Below are 20,036 nucleotides of genomic sequence, written 5' to 3'. Positions count from 1 at the left end.
AAAGACAGAAAACAGATCAGTGGTTGCTAAGGATCAGGACAGGGTGATGGTTTCACTATGAAAGTATGCAAGAGGGATTTTCTGGGGTGATAGAACTGTTCTGCATCTTGACTGTAGTCGCATCTATGTGTTAAAACTCATACCATTGTACACCCCCATAAAGGTGATCTATTTCACAATTCATAATTTAAAAAAATTAAGCCTCTTGATCCAGACTTCTTCCCACCATACTACACAGTCTCCAAAGAGGCCAGTATAGCTCCAAAGAGGCTACGAGTGTCACTCATAGCAAGTGCTGGTCCATCACAACTTTACTTTACAGAGTATAATGCATAGCTGTTCAATTTTGTCTCCCAGAAGCAATTTTCTCTCTTAATTACAACTGTATTTTTAATTACAAAAATCTTGCTTTCCCATTTCAGGTGTTCTGGGTGGAAGAGTAATTAATTTGGGTCATAAGAATGCTGTGCTTTTTGCATCCTGCACCTTGGTCATCCCAAACTTTCACGGTCTCTGCCTATTTCTAAACCTCATGCCAACACTTCTCATCAGTTAGGCTGCGTGTGGTTGCAAATAACAGCTTTCTGAAAACAATATGGGGATTGTATTATCTCACAGGACTGGAAGTTCAAAGGTTTAGCAGTATAAAGGTTGATTAATTCTATGAACACATGCATATAATCAGGGCTTTACTATCAAGGAAAAAGGTAATGAGGGAGATGGTTTAGGCATTAGACAACCAACAGTGCCAGCTGAATTCTCTCCCCTCTGCCACTATACCCTAATAGTCTTCTTTATTTTTGGGAGGGGTCTCTCTCTGTTGCCCAGGCTGGAGTACAGTGGCACCATTTTAGCTCACTGCACCCTCTGACTCCTGGGTTCAAGTGATTCTCCTGCCTCAGCCTCCTATGTTGGGGGAAGTCAGGGACCCCAAGTGGAGGGATCGGCTGGAGCCATGGCAGAGGAATATAAATTGTGAAGATTTCATGGACATTGATCAGTTCCCAAATAATGCTCTTATAATTTCTTATGCCTGTCTTTACTTTAATTTCTTAATCTTGCTATCTTCATAAGCTGGCAATGTATGTCACCTCAGGACCACTATTGTATAAATTGATTGTAAAACATGTGTGTTTGAACAATACGAAATCAGTGCACCTTGAAAAAGAACAGAACAACTTCTTCCCACCATTTTCAGGGAACAAGGGAAGACAACCATAAGATTTGACTGCCTGCAGGGTCAGGCAGAATAGAGCCATATTTTTCTTCTTGCAGAGAGCCTATAAATGGACATGCAAGTAGGAGAGACATTGCTAAATTCTTCTCCTAGCAAGGAATATTAAATATTAGGACCCTAGGAAAAGAATTGCATTACTGGGGGGAGGTCTATAAATGACCGCTCTGGGAGTGTCTGTCCTATGCCGTTGAGATAAGGACTGAAATATGCCCTGGTCTTCTGCAGTATCCTCAGGCTTATTAGGGTGGGGAAAAAAATCCTGCCCTGGTAAATTTGAGGTCAGACCAGTTCTCTGCTCTCAAACCCTGCTTTCTGTTGTTTAAGATGTTTATCAAGACAATACGTGCACAGTTGAACATAGACCCTCATCAGTAATTCTAATTTTGCCCTTTGCCTTGTGATCTTTGATTTTGTCCTTGCCCTGTTTCCTCAGAAGCATGTGATCTTTGCTCTGCCTTTTGCCTTTTGAAGCATGTGATCTTTGTGACCTACTCCCTGTTTGTACACCCCCTCCCCTTTTGAAATCCCTAATAAAAGCTTGCTGGTTTTGCAGCTCAGGTGGGCATCACGGATCTACCAATATGTGATGTCACCCTGGCAGCCCAGCTGTGAAATTCCTCTCTTTGTACTCTTTCTCTTTATTTCTCAGACTGGCCGACACTTGGGAAAAATAGAAAGAACCTACATTGAAATATTGGGGGCAGGTTCCCCCAATACTCCTGAGTAGCTGGGATTACATGCACCTGCCATCATGCCGAGCTGATTTCTGTATTTTTGTAAAGATGGTTTCACCATGTCAGCCAGGCTGGTCTTGAACTCCTGATCTCAGGTGATCCACCTCGCCCTCCCAAAGTGCCAGGATTACAGGCATTAGCCACCACTCCCAGCCACCCTAGTAGTCTTCTAATATTAATAAGTTACTCTTTGCCTAAAGTAACCCACACCCATTTCTGTAGCTTGTAAACAAAGATTCCTAACTGTTGGGCAGATCTGATGAGATGTTGTATCACCATTGAAATGCAAGACCCTGGAGTCAGGAGCATGTTGGACTGCTTACCACACCATATCCCCAGCACCTAGAACACTGATTGGCATATGGTAGCAACAGAAAATTTGATTGTCAACCAACCAATTAACAAAATGACTAGAATATGTGCTATGTGAGGGCACACATTTTTGTTCATTTTGCTTGCTGTTGAATCTCCAGTGCCCAGAACAGTGCCTAGAACATGGTTATCATTCAATAAATATTTGCTGCATAAATGTATGCAATTCTGGAGCATCTGCAGTGGGCCTGGCTCTGCACTAAAGTCTGGAAATATAGCTGTAAACAAGTCAAACAAGCACTGACTCCCCAGAGATATTTGGGACACACAAATAATTAGCCTTAAGAGCTTGCTTCTAACAGCCACTCTCGGGAACAGAGAATGCGCCTCTGAGAATCCAAGGGCAAACAGGGCCGCTTTCCTCAGCATTGATCTGCCCTTTTGCATGGCCATCTGCTCCCTTCAGGATGTTCCTCAAGAAAAAAAAAAAGAGAAAGAAACCAAATAAAATTAAAGATGTTGCCAGATGTTCTCAGCAGAAGCAACGTCTTGGGTGAAAATTTCTGAGGCCCACTGATACATTAATTGGTGCCAGGAGGTTGGGGACATCAGGAAGAGGCAGGTATAAATTGCATGTTTTTCTGGAGACAGTCTCTAGGAGGAAGGCTTCACTCCAGGACCCCGGGTAGAGGTCATAGCATTGCAGAGCAGAATATTGACGAAGCCCATCACCACGCTCTAAAACTGCTTAGATGGCACCTTCCCCACTTCACCTCTTGGCGTCCTGAAGGGAAGAATCTGTGGTTCTCTTTCTTGCATTCATTCTGCGGCTGTGAACGCCCTGTCCTGTCTGTCTGTTTCCTCCAGTTAGCAGATATTCTGGAACCTTCCACCAGGAGGTCTGCAGGGCACTTCTAAATCCATATGTCTGAAATGCAGCTCTCCTCTTCCTCCTCTCCACACCACCCCTTGCCATGCCTGCACTGTGCAACACAGGCAGAGCATGTAGTGTCCTTGATCCTGGCTTATGACATCCTGATTCGCTTCATCCCTCAAGCTGGAAACTACACTCATTTCAAACTTCTCCCCTTGCCCATCTCCTGCATACAATGAACAACCTGTTGTGGCTTCTGACTGCCTCTGCAACCTGTCCCACCAGTCACCTGAACGACCTCTACCATCTCACCTGAACGACCTCGACCTTCTTGCATGTGATCGCTTTGTCCAATGACTCTGCCCTCCCCAGTCTTTCCTCACACAACCCCCTGAATTCTCTTCGTGAGGCACCACCCTGGTCTTGCCACTCTCCTGCTTACAAACCTTTGAGGGATTATTTGCTTCCTCCTCAGGGCATCGAGGGTCCATGGTGATTAGACAGCATCCTCCCCTTCCAGCTCTGTGGCTCTGCTCCTCCTCTGCCTGACACCTGTGTCGGCATTCCCCTGTGCTCAGTCCTGCTACAGTACAGATCGCACCACCTGACAATTGCTCACGTGCCCATCTCCTCCCGGCACTGTGGCTCTTGACAATCCAGGACCATGATTTCATGCATCTCTCTCTCTCTCTCTCTCTCTCTCTCTCTCTGTCTCTCTCCAATGGCTTGCTGCTTCCCAAGGCAAACTTCTCCCAGCCAGTTCAGCTGGCTTCACGGTCTTCCTCCCACAAGTTTGCTCCTAACCCCACCCTACTCCTCCTTTTATTGCCTCTACTTGCTTGCCCCCTTAGACTTTGTTCTTGATACCCTAACCTCATTCATTTTGTAAGCCTACTTCATCCATGCAACCTTCCTGGTAGGTCCTGCTCATTCTCGTTTGCTCTATTTTTCCAGAGTGGAAGTGCCACATGAGCTGTTATCTTCTCTGTCTGGTCTACTATTCCACCTCCACTGCTGAGAAAAATGTATGTTTTCTAAGATAAGGAAAGATGAGAAAAGAAAAGGAAGGAAAATGAAGGAAAGAACGGATAAAGGAAGGAAGGGAGGGAGGCCAGGAGGCAGGGAGGGAGGGAAGGGGAGGGGAGGGAAGGCTGGCCTTCCAGCACTAAAACGTTGCTACATCCTAGTCTTTGTTTTCCTTATTGTTTGTGCATTTGTCTAGCCTACATAACAGGTCAGAGAAAGGAGAGAAATCATTATTGCTTGAAGTGATCAGAGGTATTACTGTTTTCCGGGCATAGGCAGGACTCACCATGCATATACCAATTCAATAAATATTTACTGAGCACCTACTCATGGCGCTAGACACTAGGTACAGTGGTAACCAAGACAGACACATGGCCCCTGACATGAACGATGTGATAATTCAGCAATCAAGAGTGCTGGGGTAAGGGAAGAAGCAGAGGCATTTAGTTGGCATGTAATAGTGGAGCTGTATTGGTTGTTAAGATACTAAAATAAGTCCAGACTCTTTTTAAAATAGCTACTACCTTGAGCTCCCCGAAAAACTCCTCTGCAACCTCCACTGCCCTGGGCCATCTTCTGAGAGTCTCAGATCTCCCTGCAGCTTGAAAATTGAAGGGTTCACAGCTGGCAGAGTAGGGCCTGGGTTATATAACCGACTGGCATTTGTTCTAATTCCATGGTGCCTTTTGCCATATAGGTTTACATATTTTGAATGTCACCTATGGGTGGAAGGACAACTGGGATGTCAGGGGGTTAATCCATGAGGACTTGGCCCTGTCTGCCCTTTTTCCAAGAGTGCTTTTTAAACCTCCTCTCCATATGAGAAATAAGAACCTAAAGGCGAGGTGATTTCACCATGATGACCAAGGCATAAACATTACCCAGGAACTCAATTCAAAGTTAAAAACGAGCCAAATTCCAATGTGGAGAATCTAGGTGGGGATAAGCTTATTAAAGAGCTCAAGGCCATGGTAAGAAATTTGCAAGTGAAAGTCAACACCAAGGCTTGGATCCTTTCCTCAAGGTAGGCAAACTTCTGGAACTTTCATTTTATTTTTGTATAAATGCCAATATCCACCTTGTGATATTATGTTATAATTTTGCAAAATGTTTTCATTGGGAGAAACTGGGCAAAGTATAAAAGTAATTGCTCTGAATTATTTCTGACAAATGCATGTGAATCTACAATTACCTCAATAATCATTTTGATTTAAAAAAAAAAACAAAAAAAAACAAAAAACTTAAATTTAGTAGCTTTCTTCTCATACTGAAGACCTAGTAAGAGACTGGCAGGGTCTTCTATAAATTGAATGGTAGGCCAGAGAGGGTGTGTGGGATTGGGAAGACCAGAGGTCCTCCCACTAAAAAGGCAGTAGGCGGCCTAGGGCAGCTGTAAAATCATCCCCACCTGAAGGCTCCAGCAACCCAGGCTCGGACTCCAGTTCTGATGTCCCATCTGCTAGGACCACCAGCACTGTGGCCCCTCCAGATTCTTTGCTGGCCCTTTTAGTGTGCAAAGGATATCAGTTGTTTTTGCCTGGCTAACAACCCTTCCATCTGCAAGAGCAAACTGCTTCTGCTGGTGAATTCTCCCTTCCCATGTCACATGTTTGTGGAGCAGCTGCCAATCCCACTGCCCTGCCCAGTGGGCCAAGGAAAGGACATAAACATGGGCCTGGCTAATCATAGTCTACCTCCCCGTAGGCAGCAATCTCTGGTCCAGGATTGGCCTAAAGACCAGAGCTGGATCAATCAAAGTCCATCGTGGATTTTTCCCTCCCATGTGCCTGGAGAAATACTCTTTCTTTTGACGTTGCTGAGTTAGATGATGCAAGCCTGGATCTGGGCAAGGTAATGCCTACTCTCCCTGCACTGCAGGGACAGAGTCCATCAGTGCTAGTAGAAGTGATGGTGGCCAATAAGAAGAGAAACCATGAAATGAGAGAGAGAAACAGAGGAAGAAAACAACCTCACCTGAGCCTCTGGAGACCATAGTCTCCCGTTACATAAGACAGTGCATCCTGTGCGCTTAAGCCAGCTTGCACTGGGTTTCTGTCACTAACCCATGGCTTAACCTTTCATGAAGCAGATCCGTGAACTTATTCTGGCATCCTCAGCACACAGCATGGACCAGTTGGTCCCAGCAAAAACCTTCCAATACCTTCCCCATGACCGTGATACTGAAACAAACAAACATGGTTTGTTTCTAACAGAGACAAACCATCGGTTCCATGGATGATAAATGGATGAGACCACAGAAGGGCTACGCCAAAGCAAGATGCGGCATCCAACTCTCACATACACATAGATCCTGCACGAAGATCCTTGCAGTCCTTCTGCTGAGGCAGTTGACTGTTCCAAAAGATTAATATTGTTTACATGAGCTACTAGTGTCTATGCAAAAAAAGATGAGCCTGGCAGAGAAGAAGATTTGATGTAAACAACTCCATCTCTATCTCAGAGTAGAGGTTCCTGCTCTTGGCACTCATTTCTGGGATAGTTTGCCAAATACCTACTATGTGTGAACAGCATCCTAGGCACTGTGGGAATGGAGAGAGATAAGCAAGACTGGAGTCTTTCCATCAGGAACATGGGCTATTTGGGAGGATGGGCAACAACAATAGATATAGCACAGTGAGGTTAAAAGCAGGATTCTGGAATCAGAAAGTTTAGGTTCAGAATCCCAGCTTGGCCCAACCTATGAGCAGCCAGGAACCAGACATGGACATCAGCCACATTTCTTTAGCATGCAACAAAGACTCCGTGTTTTTATGTCTCAGTTTTCTTCTCGGTGAAGTGAGAATAACAACAGTGCCTATCTCAGTGGCGCGGTGAGGACTGAATGGGATAACACATGTAAAATTCCTGGCAGATAGTGCATACTTGATAAATGCTATCTGTATCATTTTTATCATCATCATCACTGTCGTCATCATCATCAATCATTAGTACTCTCATTATCACCAATACTACAGTGAGGACTTCAGAATAAACCATGAAGGAAGCCAGAGTTCCGTGGGAATAAGGAGAAGAGAATATAACTGGGGGGTCACAAGAGGCATTCTGGAGGAGGTGCCATGAGCTGGACCTGGAATTATAGATAGGTGGTGGGGAGGATGTTCTCAGAGCTACAAGGCCAGAAGGCATTGAGACTAGAGCCAGAGTCATTTCTGCTTTTCTAACCACCTGGGATTTAACGTAGGCCATCTCATAGAAGCAAGGGAGCTACCCAAACTCCCAAGAACCCAAGGTCTGAACCACATTATTGCGTATGGTCTTGGACTTGCTGCTAGGTCTACAGTTTGGTCCTAGGGCCTGAGAGGGCTCGTGTCTTGCCCCCAACATCCTGAAGTGGAAGGAAGGGGCAACCTGCCTTTTCCTCTCTGAGCCAGAACTTCAAGCCTCATGGCGATGTGCTCCCTAAATCCCCTGCTCAATCCTGTTCTCCAGACAGCTTCACTGTCCAGCTTGAACAGGTCCTATCCAGCACAGCCCTCAGCATGGTGCCTGGCATGTGGCAGACTCTCAGCACATGCAAGATCAATAAATGAACTCCTTGAGCATACTGTAGCCTCACTTAACCCTGAGCTATAGCCTCTATGACTGGTGATAAGACACATGAAATCTTGGCTGGTCCATGGGTCTTCTGACTCATTCCTCTCTGTGGGCAACCAGGTGCCCAGAAATGGACAGCAGGCCCTCTGGGGATACGCTTTCACTTCTAGGTAGTTTCCCTTCTGAGAGCCTCAAGAGTCTCCACTTGGCCACATGACTTTAGAAGTACTTGGAAGGGAGTCCTTATCAGAGGACGTCTTAGGTAATGGCTATCCACCCACACCCTCACCCAAACACACACACAGTCTAAGGTAACTCAGTGGATATCTATTGTTTCTGCCTGCCCAAACTCATTCTTCTCTTGTTCTGGCAATGGCTACTCATCTGTCCTCTGAAGACAGACCCGTTCCTCACTCTTCCTCTGTGTGGTTAGGGTGTGGCTGACACATCCCAATATCCGCACTTATTCCATAGGTGGGCACTTAACCTGGGCTTACTCAGTCTTCACATTCCATCCCCCTGGCCACAGTGATTGCTTCAGGGGTAAAGAAGTGATCCCAGCTGGTCCAATAAGGTAAAGACTTGAAACTTAGATGGAACTATTGGGACCAGAAGCTATCTTTACAGACATGGGCCCATGGCTGCCTGCAGACGATTTGGTACCTTGTGAGGACAACCTGTCCCAGGGTGAGGCTAACACGGAGGACAGCACAACTGGGATATGATCAAGGAGCATTTGAGTGGCTGGAGCTAGCCATGCCTGAAGCTGACATAACTTGGTAAGACAACACTCTTTTTTGTTTAACCCAATTTAAGTTGCGTTTTCAGTTACTTGTGACTGAATGAGTTCTTATGGCACAAATAGGGCAGCAAGAAGGCCACTCATGTGTCCAAGAAAACCCTGTCTTGAACCCTAGATCAAAGAGGTTTTGTTCTTGGGAACTTGTCTTTTCTGCTCATTCAACAAATATTCGTTGAGCCCCTGTGAAAGAATTGGGAAAATACTTTTAATCTCAAAAATCGCAAGGATGATTGATGCACTGGTAATCTGGGTAGTCAGGGATGGATCTCAGAGGAGGTGAGTGGTGAGACCTGAGGAAGTAAAGACATGCACAGTGGTTTAGTTGGGCAAGAACACGACATGTGTCTTGGGTTTGGGCTTCTGGCACTGTAACTCACCAGCTGCATGATCTTGTTGGGTAGGCATCTAGAACCCTGAGTTCCTCTGCTTTTAAAATTGGGATATTAATTGGCCAGGTGCAGTGGCTTATGCCTGCAATCCCAGCACTTTGGGAGGCCAAAGTGGGCAGATTACTTCAGATCAGGAGTTCGAGACCAGCTAGCCAACATGGTGAAACCCTGTCTCTACTAAAAATGCAAAAATTAGCCACGCATGATAACCCATGCCTGTAGTCCCAGCTACTCGGGAGGCTGAGGCAAGATAATTGTTTAAAGCCAGAAGGCACAGGTTGCAGTGAGTTGACACTGTACCACTGTACTCCAGCCTGGACAACAGAGTGAGGCTCTAACTCAAAACAAAAAAAAAAGTGGGGGAATATTAATATCTGTTCCACTGAAGCCAGCTGACTCTTGTACAAGCAAGCAGGCAAACAAACAAACAAAAAGTGATCTGAATTGTTAAAAGAAATATATTTTTGAATGAGACAAAATCATTATATAAATTGACATGAGGCACCTTAACTTCTGACCAACATAAAGTAACAGAGACCAGATTCATCTTCCCACCTTAAACAACTAAGAAACCAGACAAAATATATGGAACAATTTGTATGCCCTTGTTCACAATATGATTATTTATAATAGCTAAAATATGGAAGCAACCCAAGTGTCCATCAATAGATGACTAGATAAGCAAAATGTGGTACATACATTCAATGGAATGTCACCCATCTTTAAAAGAAAGGACATTCTGACATGCTATACCATAGCTGAAGCTTGAGGACATTATGCTAAGTGAAATAAGCCAGTCACAAAAAGACAAGTACTGTATACTTCCACTTACATGAGGTAGTTAGACTAGTCAAACTCATAGAGACAGAAAGTAGACCCATGTTTGCCAGGGGCTTGGGGGGTGAGGGAAATGGGAGAGTAGTATTTAACAGGTACAGAATTTCAGTTTTCCAAGGTGAAAATCATTATGGACGTAGAATGTGGTGATGGTTCCATAGCATTATAAATATGTTTAATGTCACTGAACTGTGTATTTAAAAATGGTTAAAATAGTAAATTTTATGCTATTTATGTAAATTTCCTGTATATGTGTATTTTACCACAATAAAAAAATTAAAAAATGTCGAACAATAACGTTCAGACATTGGACTACAAGCAATGCAAGATTCCTGATAAAGAAACAGATGAAGTGAGCCATTCAATTCTGTCAGCTTATTGCCTGGAAAGGGTTTTCAGGCTGCAGTGTAGGGAGGGCCATTCCAGGCAGAGCTCAGTGGTCTCTCTGAGTTGAAGAGATACAGCTGGAAGTTTGGAGAAGGCAAGGGAGCTAGAGTTTGCAGGGCAGAGTACCACAGAGGAGGTCTGCACAGAAAGAGGATTCCGGTGATTCACCCTCTAGTGTTCTGCATAGTACTGAACTGCATATGCATGTGAGGGGGATGTTCAAGGCTGGGGAAAGATCCACTGGACATGAGCAGGCAGAGCAATTACTAGAGCTCCAACAGAGTTTGGAATGATTCACATTCCCAACAGCCAGAGTGGAGAAGACTCATACCACATAGTGCATCAGGGAGAGCACTCAGAAAGGGATTGCCTCACTAATAAGACCAAACTAGCTCTAAAGACTAGTCTGATACAAGCTAACAAAGTTTTTTGAAGCAAGTCTTAATGAGATTGAACAATTTTCAAGTAACTTAAATAAATTTTAGAACAAAGCTCACAAACACTTAACTGAATACAAAAAAATCCAGCTCAAAACAAGGTAAAACTCACAACGTCTTATACTCAGTCAAAAATTACCAGACAAAGAAAGTGTCAGAAAAATATAACACACCCCCCACCCCCAAAAAACAGCAAAAACAGATCCAGAAATAACACAGATGAATATAAATGGTAGACAAGGACATTAATTAATAGAGCTATTAATACAGTACAGTATTAATGTACTGTATGTGTTCAAGAAGGTAGCAGAAAGCATAAGAATAAGAAGAACAAACGGGGAAAACATCAAGACCCAAATTGAACTTCTAGAAATGAAAAATAGTGTTTAAAATGAAAAAACAAAAAGCACTTGAAAGAATTAAAATTGATGTGAAGGAGGTGAGGAGCATCCGAGCTGAGGGTACTTTGTAGAGATGGAATGAAACAAAACTGGGTATGAAAGATGGGATTGTAAGTAGAGCATCAGCAGCATTTCAGTCCCACAGCGCATCAGCCAGCCATCTTATTTCAGGTCATAATCTGCAAAACCATATACAATGGGCCAGTGTAAATCAGTGTCAATGCAGGAGAAGGAATGTCACAAGCATCATGAACCTATGCTTCCTGAAAGACCCATGGACTGAACCACAATTCCAGCTCTGCCTGAGATTACTTTTGCCTGCTTCTAAGAATGAGCAGAAAGCCCACTAGCTAATTGCACCTTCTTCCTTCTCTCCTTCCATCAAGATCTCCATGTCCCTCTTCCGCTCACTCTGCCATCACTCAGGAGTTAATTTCACATTGGCCAAAGATAATCAAAGGTACCAGGACTCGACATACACAGCCACGGACAGGATCCTACACAGAGGCTACTGCCAAGATTTAAATGCTGAAACAACATATCCAGGAACTGTATCAATGCAGATCCCTCTCTAATGAAAAAAACCTCTCTAATGAAACTCTGATAGCTGGTTAAAAAAAAAAAAAAGTAAATAGAAAAACCTGTCCTGCTACTGGCCCCTCAGCAACAGCACCAGGAAGTTGCTCAGAATCTACCCAGAGAATCTACTCCACATTTGCCAAGAAGATGCCCTTGTTCTAATTCCATTCAGCCAGGAAACTCCAGGGAATATTCAGAACCCTAGAGACAGAAGCAATATAAAGACAGCCATTTCTCTCTGAAACAACAATTTGTATTTTCATATCTTTGATACACAGTCTAATACTCAAATCAATAGGCCAGTGGAGATTCACCTAGTGCAAGTTTAATAAGGAAAATTGTTAACAACAACAAAAAAAGATTTGGAAAGCTAGAGATATTACCTGCAGCTGTGTTAGATTGTGAAGATGGGGTTAGGTTTGGCACTTTCTTTTTTCTCCAGTGTAATGAAATTGAGAAGCCAAACCTCTGAGTTCATTATAATCACATAGAAATGGGAGCTTCTGGCTGCTTTCTGCTCCCTTTTACCCCTCCTACCTTTACCCCAATCAATACAACAAGTTTTATCTTCTCTGATGAAAGCTCAACTTTATGGCTATTTTTGCAAGTTAGGCTTCTTCGAGCCTGGTCCAGCTTTTCAGATCTGCATAGGTAATAGACTGTTGGGGTGAGGTGGCATGGAGGAGTGGAAACAGAGAAGACAATTGGATGGCTATGGCTGTAGTCCAGGTAAAGCAAATTAGAGGCATGGGTTTTGGAAACCCAAAGCAAATGTCCCAGGGGGTGGGTGGACAACATGGATGAAAACAAAATCTGTAAAACAGAGAAGCCCCACAAGGTTGAGAAGAACAGAGAAGCTGGGCAGCAGGTAGAGGATTGTTCTTGCAGAGCTCTTTCCTTATCCCATCACTGTGGCTTCCCCTTGAAGATGACATGATTTCCTGATGCCAAGGTGCTCTAGGTGCTCTAGGACGTAGGCTCAGTGCTGATGGCGTTACAGTGAGGAGTTAAGCTCCATTCATAAAGACAATGGCCCTGGCATCTTTAGGAATAAGAAATGTGGCCATGCAGCCTCCAAATTAATGTTTGATTGGAACAACTATATTTCAGCCTCTATCCATTCAATAAATATTTATTTATGTATATATATATACACTGTGTTCTTACTGTGTACCAGGCATTGTTCTAGGCCCCAGGGATACCACAGTGAACACTATAGACTAGCTCATGGAGCTTGCATTCTGGTAGGAGGAAGGAGAAAATAAATAGACAAACAAACAAGTAAGCAAGAAAACATCAGATAGTGAGGATGCTATAGGGAAAATTGTAAAAGAGCTACTAAATCTTGGAATAGCATTTCTGAAAGGAAAAAAAAGTGGTGGGGAGGAGGTAGTATTTTAGCTGAGATTAAATGAAAGGAAGGAGCCACTATGTGAAGATCTGGGGCAAAGTCCTTCCAGACAGAGGAAACTGCAAATACAAAGACCCTTAGGTGGAAAGAAGTTTTGGTTGGAAGAATAAAAATGAATGTCTGTGTGGTGAGAAAGTAGTGAGTGAAGGGAGAGTGATATGAGACAGTTAAAAAGTTAATCAAGATGAGTAACATGTTGATTACTGTGTAAGAACATGTGAGTTTTTATAGAAAGGAATTGTGTTAGGAAACAGTTGTCCTGAGTTATGTTTTGGAAAGCTCTTTCTGGTTGCTGCATGGGTAATGGACTGCTGGAGTGGGATAGCATGGAGGCGTGGAAGCAGAGAGGACAGTTAGAAAGCTCTGACTGGAAAGCTACAGCTGTAGCCCAGGCAAAGGGTGATGGACATTTGAATTAGGATGGGAGCGGAGAGAGGGTTAGAAGTGGTTGAATGGGGTATATTTTGGAGGTAGAGGTAATGGGATCGGCTGGTGCATGTGGTAGCGGAGAAATTTCAGGAGAGGATCCAGGGATGGTGCTTAGGTTTTGGCTTTGAGCAGCTGGTTGATTGGATGTCTTGCCCACTCCTGAGATGAGGAAGACAGGAGAGAAATCAAAAGTCCTGACTTGAATGTCTAACACTGAGATCTTTATTTGACACTCAAGCAGAAATGTCAGGAAGGTACTTGGATACAGGCATCAAGAGCTGAGTTGTAGGGACCTAAATTGTCTGAAGCAGCCTTCTAACCATCTAGCTCTGAATTCCACTCCCTCATTCAGCTCAGTGTTCATGTGCTCAGCAAGCACCCGGGGAGTGTCTACTGTGCTCTAGGACCTAGGCTCATTGCTGATGGAGTTACAGTGAGGTGAGCAGGGCTTGAAGCAGGACCTGTCCACTCAGCCCTGGATCTTTGGTATATCATGGGGCTATCTAGATTTTATTTTTCCTGCTGAATGGCCACCCCAGTGAATATCAATGTTCTACTTGTTTATTCCAGGATTATTCTCAGTTTGGTGTCTATACAGAGCACCCTTGACATAACTAACTCCATCTTAGAAAAAGACTCCATTTTATATTTCATAGGGCACTTTGCCAACAAGGATAAGATGTTTCACTTAAGAAACAAATAAAAAAAATAAAGACTGCATCCAACCAGATAAGGATACACACAAGTGCACTCTCCCATGATCAGTTCTCGCCAGAAGGACTCTGTGACTATAAAAGAGCAGGCCAGGCCAAGCCAGGTGCAGTGGCTCACACCTGTAATCCCAGCACTTTGGGAGGCCAAGGCGGGCGGATCACCTGAGATCGGGAGTTCGAGACCAGCCTGACCAAAATGGAGAACCCACGTCTCTACTAAAAATACAAAATTAGCCAAGCGTGGTGACACATGCCTGTAATCCCAGCTACTTGGGAGGCCGAGGCGGGAAATTGCTTGAACCCAGGAGGCGGAGGTTGCAGTGAGCCGAGATCACACCTTTGCACTCCAGCCTGGGCAACAAGAGCAAAACTCCATCTAAAAGAAAGAAAAGAAAAGAAAAGAAAAGAAAAGAAAAGAAAAGAAAGAAAGAAAGAAAGAAAGAAAGAAAGAAAGAAAGAAAGAAAGAAAGAAAGAAAGAGAAAGAAAGAAAGAAAGAAAGAAAGAAAGAAAAGAAAGAGAAAGAAAGAAAGAAAGAAAGAAAGAAAGAAAGAAAGAAAGAAAGAAAGAAAGAAAGAAAGAAAGAAAGAAAGAAAGAAAGAAAGAAAGAAAGAAAAAGAGCAGAACTTCCGCAGCTCGAAGTGGCAGTCTCCACTGGCACCATCTTGCAGTTACTCGTGATAAGAACTTGGCCTGGGCCAGAAGGCTCTGCCACATCCAGGACTCTTCTTTGCAAGACAGAGGGACCTATGGAAGCAGTACCAGCCAGGACTCCTTTTGTCTTCTTCATTCTCCCTGGACTGGCTCATTAACCTTTTCTCTCCTTTTTCCTCTTTGTGTTAAATGTTATTTTGTTTATTGTGGAATGTTCAATCTAGAACATTTGTATATTAAGCATACTATTATATATGGTTCGCAATATTGACTGACTTGAGGAATGGCTTGACCCTGTGTGCCTGTGGGCTCTGACTCCTGAGTGAACGGGAAGTCCTGAAGAGAAGAGAATTGTCTCCTTGGGAACTCCACGGAGGTTGTGGCTTTTGTAATTGAAGCAGCATCAATAAAAACCTGACATTGCGGAAAGACACAAACATGCATGGACCTGGTTGTCTCTAACCTTGCACTGCTCATGACCATGTCCCAGAGGCTCCCTTGGGAAAGAATCTCAAAGAGTCATGACTCAAGTCTCCTCCAAGTGTTTGCCTAGACCAGCCTGATTACCTCCAGTGATGGAGCACTCACTATCTGTGCTCTTTGAAGAGACCTGAGAGGTCTCTGGAATTAAGATTCTCAGGGGGAAACAGAAAGCCTGGGGTCAAATTGCCAGCATTTGCAGCTAAGTGATAAATCTGGGAATTGCAAGCAGCCAGGAACCTTTAAGAAGACCTTTATGGAGGGTCTGCAGAAAAGCTCCATGCTGCCCCCAGGGGCTTACATGTAGCAGCTGTGTGCACCTCTGACCAACCCACACCTAGAAACAGTTGGATTATGGCCCCAGCTCCAGTGCTTCTTAAAGAGGGTGACAAGGGCAGAATGTATAACTTCATATTGGAGACAATTTTTCTCACGTTCCCAGGTGTCCATAGAGATGGGTCTTGACTAAGATTTATTACCTTCCTGAGACTGGCAGAGCCACATGCAACACCCACAAGCTTTATTTGTGGACTGTCTTCCCTTTTTGGCCAGAAAAACAACAGTCCAATCCTCCCAGCTCCCTAGATGAAGAGAAGGAAAACCAATCATAGGGACCCCCTCATTGGTTCCAGGAGGCCTGCCTCGGCCTGTCTGCATCCCACCCATGGGGCATCAGCTGTGCCCCCCACTCGCCTCCCTCAGCCCCCTCTGCTGTCACGTCTCACCTCTCCTGAGTCACCCAAGCTTTAATTTGGGCTAATCTCCACTCCTGACTCAGGTAGGGGTGGTGGTGAAAAATCAAAATGAGGACACAAGCTGTCAGGAATAAGACAAGAGAGACTTGTCAGTCTAATCAACTTTATTAGCAGTGAGTCACAGGAAAGCCTCCAGCAGCTTCCCCACTTTTCCTTGATGCCTCCCTTTAGTCTCTATGAAGTTGCCAGCAAAGCAAATGCAACCAAGCCAGGGCTCAATTAGCACGGAAGAGGTGGGAGCGGGGGAAGCTGTGTGGCACCCCCAGGGGACAGCACAGATACTGCTGTGATCAGGGCCGGCAGGAGGGAGGCGGCTGCCTGGCTGCTTCAGGTGAGGGGCTGAGGGTCTTCTCCCCCTGGGGAGGGGGAGGCTGTGAGGTTTAGAGACATGGTTTATAACCGCTAGAATTCTGGGGCTGGGAGGGACGGAAAGGCCCCATCTAAGCGAACCCCTTGCTTTGGGCCAGGGAAGGATCTTTAACAAGCCCTCTCCAGACCAGAAGGAGAGCACACATCACAGGACAATGGCCTGGATCCCTGGTGGATTTGCAGCTCCTGGTTCTAGATGTTGCTGAGACCTGGCCCTAAAACCACTTGTCCTGGAGTCTCAGATCTGTGTCCTCTTAATGCATCTTCCCTTTTCTGCTGTACTGCAGCTTGAGTGGTTTTGTTTCTTGTAACCAAGGCAATCTTGATTAAAAGAGTCTGAAACCATGGCATTTTGCAACATGGACATACTGAATAAGCCTCCAATCTGGATTTTCTCTAAGCCCTAGAGTTATATATCTAACTGCCTGGTGGAATTCTCCACTTGGGGTACTATAGGCCCCTAAACTCAATAGCCATTATATTGTAAACATCTACACGTTAGAGAGAGCACTAAAGACCCCCTCAACCACATCCCATCCCGTCCTTTCCTTGGAGGGGAGCCCCATTAGTGATTGGTTTGCATGAGCCCAGACCTTTTTAAAGGCATTTGCACGTGAACGCACACATATAGATATGTAGATGCATGTGTGTCTGTTTTGTTTACTTAAATAACTTTATAGTCAATATATCATTTGACCACTCACTCTTTTCCTAGTCAAGTAAATATCAACCTTTTAAACTGCTGCATATTATTTTACAAGCTGTATATACCATAATTAATTTAATTATTCCCTATCACAGGACATTTAGGCTGTATTCTACCTTTATTTTTTTCAGTCACAGAGAGCACTGCAGGGAACTTCCTTGTACAGACCCTTTGGGACACATGCCAGGGCTTTTTGGGGACAAGCATAGATAGCTGGACTTGTAGCTCTCAAGAAATGGAGTCACTTCTGCCCTCCTCATCCACTATCCAGCCCGAGGAACCCAGGGGTCTTTCTTTTCCCTTTCAGCCAATCACCAGTGCTGGCTGGTGACCTCACCTTGCTTTCCAAAATCACAGCTTCTAGTCCGTTTCATTGGCCCCGCTCTCCTTCAGACCCACCCACCCCTTACCTCAACCATCACCACCGTGGTTTCTCACTGGCCACCCCCCAAGTTCAGCCTCGGCCCTGGCTAATCTGCTTCTACTCTTTGATAGAACCTACTGAAAATGTAAACTTGATGGGGTGGTCCACTGCCTAACCTCAGGCTCCTCAGCATCCCAAGGGAAAACCCAAATTCCTCACTGTGGCATGCAAGGCCCTTTGTTGTCTTGGGCTGTTTTGTGCTGCTGTAACATAAACCTGAAATTGGGTAATTTATAATTAGCATAAATATATTGGCTTATAATTCTGAAGGCTGGGAAGTTCAAGATCAAGGGGTCAGCAACTGGTAAGGGCCTTCTTGCTGTGTTATCCCATGGCAGAAGGGCAAAGAAAGAGCAAGAGATCAAACTTGCAGCCTCAAACCATCTTATAATCAGCATTAATCCATTCATGAGCGTGGAGCCCGCATGATCTAAACACCTCCCACTGGGCCCTGCTTCCCAACACTGCTGCTTTGGGTATTAAGTTTCCAACACATGCATTTTGGGGTGACCCAAGCCTGGCAGTGGTCCAAGCCTAGCTTCCCAGGTTGGATCATTTCTTTGTCACTTCTGCTATAACCCTCTAAAAACAGAGAACTGGCTGTAGTCTTCCACTCACCCCCACTCTGCTATTTCTTGACTCTTGACTTTTGCTCATGTTGTGATTTCTTACACTGTTAGACTCAGTTCAGGTGCGACCCCACCCAGAGAGCCATCTCCAAAGCAAATCAGGTGCCTCTCTCAGGTCCTCTTGAAGCACACTCTGGCCCCTTTAGCATGGCACTTCTCACCCGTATGTTAATTATTCATATATGTGTGTATCTGTTCTCCCTCCAGAGTGTGAGCTCTGTAAGGATGAGCACTTGATTTCTCCCATCACAGTGTCTGCAGGACACGGAGACAGCTCTCGCTCTCTCTCGATCCATGTGTTTTTGGGAGATCTGGCCCCACTTCCCATCTCTATGAGATTTCAGTGTCATCCTGACTTTTTCTTTTTCTTTTCTTTTCTTTTTTTTTTTTTTTTTTTTTTGAGACAGAGTCTCTCTCTGTTGCCCAGGCTGGAGTGCAGTGGTGTGAACTCAGCTCACTGCAAACTCTACCTCCTGGGTTCAAACAATTTTCCTGCCTCAGCCTCCTGAGTAGCTGGGATTACAGGTGTGTGCCACCATGCCCAGCTAATTTTTGTATTTTTGGTAGAGATGGGGTTTTACCATGTTGGCCAAGCTGGTCTTGAACTCCTGACCTCAAGCGATCTGCCTTGGCCTCCCAAATTGCTGGGATTACAGGGGTGAGCCACCTCATCCTGCCTCACCCTGACTATTAAGTCAGTCAGTAGGAATGGTCATTAGGTCTGGGAGTTTTTGTTCAAACTCTTGGGAAAGAAAGGCTGTCTTCTCAGCTTGACTTGGTATTGTGAGAATATGAAGCTAATGAGGCTGTTGCCACCTCGCCATCTTCAGGAGTTGACCCATGTAAGAATGGGAGCCAAGAAAAGAAAAGAATAAATACTGAGTTCTGACACCACTATCTGAGCTCCGCAAAACAGCCATCTCTCCTCCATTGGACTTCCTTTTGTGTAAACCAATACATTTCTTTTCATTTTAAGCTGGCTTGAACTGTGTTTTCTGTCACTTGCAGCTGAAACAGTTCAGTAGATGTGCAAAGAAAGGGCATGGATGTCTCGGGCCCCTGTGCCATCCCCTTGTACGTTGAATAGGGCTGACATGTGTGACCAATGGGATATTGCAGAAGTCGCTGTGTGTCACTTGCAAGGGTAGGCCAAAAAGAACCCTGCAGCTTCTACCTTGCTCCCTCTGGGGATGCCAGCCGTCATGTCATAAAGACACTCAATCAGTGCCCCTGGAGGGGCCCAGGGAAGAACTGAGACATCCACCAAATTGCATGTGAGAGAGATGCCTTGGAAGCAGATCTCCAGCATCAATCAGGCTTTCAAAAGGCTGCAGCCTCATCAGACACCCTGAGCAAGCACCCCAAATCCCTAACCCACAGAAGCCATTAGAACAATCAATCATTATTGTGGTTTGAAGTCACTATGTTTTGGGGTGATTTGTTACCCAGCAACATGTACCTCCCAAATCAGCTACTTCAACATGGAAACCCCGAACTGCAACGTTCCTCAACCAAAATTCACCCAGCTTTTCAGGCCAAAAATATAAAAACATAGGCGTCATGCTTGAATTCTTCATTTATCTTGCACTCCACAGCCAGTGCAAATATTAATCATGTTGGCTTTGCCTCCAAAATACATCCTGAATCCAACCATTTTTCTCCACCTTCACCTCTAGAACCCTAGCACGGTGACCCTAATCTCTCTTGACTGACACAATGGTCTCTGAACTGGTCTCAGCTGTGCTCTTAAACCCATATAAAAGACTCTTCTTGCAGTGAGAATAATCTTATGAAAATTCACCACAGATCACATCACACCCCTGTTTGAAACCCTCCAATGGCTTCTCAGCTCCATTTGAATGAAATCCCACCTCCTTACCTGGGATTAAGTCCCTGCA

The sequence above is a fragment of the Macaca fascicularis genome, chromosome 20 (assembly GCF_037993035.2).
Source record: "Macaca fascicularis isolate 582-1 chromosome 20, T2T-MFA8v1.1".
NCBI classification, from domain to species: Eukaryota; Metazoa; Chordata; class Mammalia; order Primates; family Cercopithecidae; genus Macaca; species Macaca fascicularis.
This window is presented reverse-complemented; position numbering follows the sequence as displayed.